Source organism: Poecilia latipinna, unplaced genomic scaffold, assembly GCF_001443285.1.
Source record: "Poecilia latipinna isolate Pla-1442-1.1 unplaced genomic scaffold, P_latipinna-1.0 Scaffold678, whole genome shotgun sequence".
Classification (NCBI taxonomy): domain Eukaryota; kingdom Metazoa; phylum Chordata; class Actinopteri; order Cyprinodontiformes; family Poeciliidae; genus Poecilia; species Poecilia latipinna.
Window position 1 is genome coordinate 143,520 of NW_015113294.1, and position 5,746 is coordinate 149,265.

A 5,746-nucleotide genomic window follows, 5' to 3' on the forward strand; every position below is an offset into this window, starting at 1 on the left:
GTTCTGGGGATGCAGAGCAGACCAGAACCAGAAGATCTGAGGGGTCTAGACGGTTGGTACAGCAATAACAGATCTTTCCGTTCGTCTGCAGATTGAATCGGATCCTACATGGGCTGATCCTTCTCAATTAAATATTACTTAAAGGAAGCTGGTCTCATAGTTCATAAGTCGTCAGATCGTTTGAGAAACGCAAAGATCACAAACGTATTTTGTCCTGTGATGTCCTGGAGATGCTGCCGGCGACCTTCACGTTCTAACCTCTGACCTTTTGAAGCCTCTCGTCTCTTAAAACAGTTGCACTGTAAAAAAAACAGTTGTTCAGATTTTTCTTTAGTCAAAACAGTTTGTCTACCGTGACTTATCAAATTCATCACTACTGCCTCATTCTGTTGATGGTCTCACCTGCTCTACCTGATCCTTTAATGAGCTCCTTGTTAGCCGACCAAGTACTCTGAAGGTCCTGTTGACAGAAATGACTGGTTGCCGTTATCCAACACAGACTTTTTACTACACTTTGACCCCCTCCCCTCCCATGCTATGTAACATGTTTGCTGCTATGGTGTCCTTTATTTTTCTTTTCCCACGTGCTCTGTTGCTTTCAGCTGTTTTTATTGATTTTTTTCAACCTCAACTCAAACGCCCACAGCGTAATCGCCTTCACTTATGCAAGCGTTCACAGAGAGGCTGCTGTGAAACACTGTCGCTGTTTAATTCGTACTTTCAAGAGGTGATTTCTGGAATCACCCAACACTGAACCATCAGTCCTGCTGCGATGACGCTGCAAACTGACATCGCTCTGTTTTGTTTTTCTGTTTTTTTTCCCCCTTTGTTTGCCTTGTTCCAACTCATGTTTGGATGATGATGATGATGATGATGATGACCTCAGTGCATCAGGTGCCAGTTTTCTTTACGATCAACCCAGGGGTTGGTCACCATGTACCACCTGTTTGTTGTTTTTTTTTTTTCCTAAACTGGAAAAACCCAGAATATGTGTTGCCTTTCCTAAACGTCTGCCTGGTTTCACTCTATTCGTGCTCTTCAGCTTCTTTTCTTTTTAAAGTTCAAATAAGTGTTTTTGTTTTGCCTACGCTCTTTTTGTGTCGTCTTGGTTTTTTTTTTTCTTTTGGGGTGGGTGTTATTAATTATAGAGTGTAGTTGGACACATTTAGAGGGACGCTAGTTATTTTCCTCCTTCGCCATTTTATACCTTTGCACTTTTGGTCTTTTAATAGCTCGCCGTTTTGAGTGCGATAGAAAGCCGTTTTTTTTTTTTTTACTGGACATTTCACACCAACAGCGCTTCAGTTCGTACCTGGCAACAGAATCTGCCGCGCGCACACTTAGACGACCAATTATTTAAAGTAATTTGCATCGTTCAAGGTAACCCGACAAGATGGCAGCCTGTTTGTTTTCAGAGCATGCGGCTGGAATAGCAGAACCAAATAGGCGTGGTTTAAAAGTTTCAGCGTTCGCCTCAGCTTAACTGAGTCATGATCTGTCCAAATTTATTCATGTTTTTGAAGAATAATACATGAATATTATGTGGGAAGTCGCTCAATTAGTTTTTGATATGATCAAGGCTAATAATCTTCTATACTTTGGAAAATAACCAACTCTGACTGGGGAAAATAAATGAAAAGATTCCAGAGATTTTTTTTTTTTTTTTTTAACTATTTGGCTGTTCCTAAATGTATTTAACCACAATAAAAAGTGATATGCAAAGGTTTGCTCACATTGGCATGAAATGTTTTGCTTACGAGGTCGGGATAGAGGTACGAGATTATACAAGGCACGAGCTTTCATTCTTCTTATCCTTTCTTTGTATTTGTTGTTTGATTTTTAGCATTGTTGTAAAAAAAAAAAAAAAAAATCTTATCCCTGTCCTTTTGTTTTGGTTGGCATAACAGAACCAGTGTGGCTGCTGTGAAACCGTACCTGCGTATCTGGTTATTGAACAGACATGTTTATCAAACGCCTTCCCCTGAGCTGTGAAGTTTCCTGGAAAGTGTCTCATTTGAACACATCTCTCTGTTTTCCTGCAGAGCGCGTTATCCTGAATGGTTAATTATGTGCTACCTTTACTGCTCCTCATCTGCCTTTGCCTTGATGTCACATTACAACATATAGTTATTTTGAGAAGATATGCTCTCTATGCGATAAAGATGCTATTTTTACTTCCAGCCTCCTTAATGATTGTACAAAAGTTTAGATTTTTATATCGGTAAACCAGTCCCGAGTCTGTGTAAGAGATGTTGAGAATCCCTGACATTTTTTTTTTTTTTTGGATGTAAATGTATTAATGCATCTTGAATAATGTCTGTGGTGTAATTCTAAAGGTTCTGTATTGTGGAGCATTGGGTCCATGTCCAGCCGGGACCACTTCTTGGTAAGAAAAAAATAAATAAATAAAATAAGGAAGCGTCAGCCTGAGCTGCAAACGATCAGCAATGGAGAAATCTAAACTAAAAAGCTATGCAGTAACTAACTCATCTGTTAGGTCTCTTCTTTAGCAAACAGAGTTGTCTTGCTTGTAAATACTTCTTTTTTTTTTTTGTTTTAAATATGCAACCCAGTTAATGTTTCCTCTCTGTGAATGAAATCCTGCGTGAAATTTGATGGTTTCTGTCCTGCTGGTTCTGCCGTTGACTTTCGCTCATTGGACGCTCGCGGGAGGATGTCGTAGAACCAGTTATGCATGGAGTGAAACATCAGTTCTCACACAAAGTTCAACAGGTTCGAGTTGCTTTTTAACATTAAAGTCATGACAAAACAACACAGAACATTGTAGATTAACTCGATTAAAGTGGTGAAGGGACAGTTTTTTTTTTTTTTTTGTACTTTTTTTGCCCGTCTCTCGTATTCTCCAGCGTTTTCCTGATGTGGTCAAACATCCTGTTGCTTCAGCATGTCCAGCCTTTAAGCTGTCCTTTTTGAGTGCTCAACTGGCAGGACAGATCTGATCACCTTTCTGTATCTGATTGTACAGAGATTTGTATGTAATAATATAAAAAAAGAAAATAATAATAATATGACGTATTATAACACCAGCAATCTGTCTGTTGATAAAGTGTTTTTAACTGTTCAGAGCCTGGCTTTTCCAAGCGCAACTCGGCACTTTTGTGTCGAAATCCAGAACGCAGACGGAACATGCATCGAACGACAGCAGAAAATTTCCAAGAAGCTGTGAATAAATTCAGCAGCTGATAGTTTTACTACATATTTTTACTCTACATGTTAGGCGATGTCGCTCTTTGGGGTATTTTCTGTGCACTTAACGGTTGTTTATATCCATGTTCAGAGGCTTTTAAACTCCACTAAGAACAGAGTGAGGGCTGTAATGTCCTTTTCCTTCGAGCTCTGTGGGTGTTTTTGCTCTCGCCTCTTGCTTTCTGTCTGCTGGATTTCTTCAGTGCTAGTTGTTCACCTCGGGCCTCCTGAGGCCTTGGGAAAGTCTGGGAAACCCAGTGCTGGTTGTTGGGAGTCAGTTCTGCTGCTGCTTTTACCTTTTGTTTAAAGAATAATAATAAAAACAAAGGATTTGATTTGGGGGGGTAAACGACAGTTTTAAAAGAAGAGGCTCCTTGCCTTTGTGCAATGTGTATGTACTGATGTGAAGAGATTTTTTTTTTTTCTAACAAAGAATTAAACTAAAACTGGATTTGAAAAATGTGTTCTGGATGTTTTTTTCATTATTAGTTTAGACTTTTGCAGGAGGAAAAGGAGTTGGATTACGACTCCTTTCCATTATTATACAAATGCATTGCCGGTTTTATCGGCGTGGCCCAGCCGAGGTTTCACTGGGCCGCGTAGAGAGAGCATAGAAACTCCACACAGAAGCTCCGACCTGGTAGGAATTTGACCCAGGACCTTTTCCTCTGTGAAGCAGCAGAGCAAAGCGGTGCTGCGCAGATGATTAACTCATTTTGGACAAATCGTTCAAAAGCACCAGAAAACCACGCGATCCAAGTCCCTAAAATTCTACAAAAATTGTACATTTCTCTCTCATTGGCGTTCAGCCAATATGAATTTCGCATATCCTTTATTGACTATAGAGGTTGCTGAAATATGCTTTCAAACATCCCATCGAAAGAAAACCTCAGGAAGGAACAGAATTTGAAACAGAGCTGCTAGACTTACTTAAAATGTCGAACCAGTGACACAAAACTGAGGCTTAGCATTGAAAACTGTAATCACGGTCGTTTAAAATGCAAAATGTACAACATTTGTATTCGAACTCTGTGGAGACCTACGCCAGATCTGGGCCCAGAAATGAAAATGGTGCAACATTCACAAAATAGACCAGGATTTTATATATATATATATATATATATATATATATATATATATATATATATGTATTAAAAACTTAGATGGGCGAACATGTAATTCAGTTATAAATTGCACCTTAATGGCAATAAATCTTGGACTTTGTTGTTGCTGCTGTACTGGTTGATTATTACATATTAATTAATAAACTGGTCAGAATGGGGAGGATTGTGCAGTTTTCAGCTCTAATGGTTCAGGTATTATTTTCCAAACGGGGACTATTATGTAATTTTGTAATTATTAATCTCGGACAGCCAAAAAAACAAACAAAAAACAGAATAATGGGTTTTCTCAAGGATCAATTATCGGGCCACTTTTATGTAACATGGACGTGATCCGACTGACTTTGACTGCAGGAGAAATTGTTGGTTTTTATGTGATTGAGCAGCTTGATCCCTGCAGGTCTTCTCTTCTCTCTCTCTGTCCTCCTTCATGTCGTGCTACTGATGAATAAATACTGCAAGTGCCAAGAATCTCTTCTGTTATTGCTCTGTAAAGCTGTTCCGAGTTGCCTCTTCAGCGCAAACCACGTAGATCCCCCCCCAGGTGAACTAAACGAGGCGAGGCCGCCCGTCGTTTTCCACAGCAATTAAAATCAGGAATGAAAAGGTTTTTACTGCAGCTCCCGATCAAAGAGTTCACCGAACTGTTCACCCAATCACTCAAAATCGATGGACGCTGGAAGTTAGAAATTGTATTTGGATCGTTTTATGCAGAACTTAAAGACTTTATAATCTCTAGAGACGTGCGACTCAAATGTTGAATATATATTTAGTAATCTACCACTGGGCGATATGTGTGTGACTATCGCCAAGACCATCGCTGCTCGTTATGTATTGTTGTTGTATGTTTATTCTTATTACTTGATTTATCCATTCTAATTTTTATCGTGTGCTTTGCTGGGACAGTTTCCAAACCCCTTAGGGGATTAATAAAGTCTTATCCTAAAACATCCACTGTGATGACACTGTTGAACACCTGGTGTTTGAGCCGAGTCTCTCTCTCGTTTCTGATGACGCCTTGTTACATGATGTTTGGGAACACCCTGTTCTGGTTTTCAGGTGTGCAAAGGGTAGGGCGCCTCTAAGATCTGCCACTCAGAGGAAGGCAAATTGTTCAACGTGCCTCTTTCGCTTTTCTCGTCTGTGGCCGCGATAAACTTTCAAACTACTTTTCAAATTTAACAAAAGGGTTCAGTTGAATGTGTAGCACTTTGTAACTTGTATTGCATTTCTGATCAACAGTGGTCTTAGCATTGTTCTTGCTCTGCGCTTGGCAGTATTTTTACCTAGCTCGGCTTCATTCCAGCAGTGTTCTTAAGTGCAGAAATTAACAAAAGACAAACAATAAAAAAAAAAAAAAAAAAAAAAAAAAAAAAACAAGGAAAACCAGAATGAAAAAACCCCCCTCTTCCTCCCCC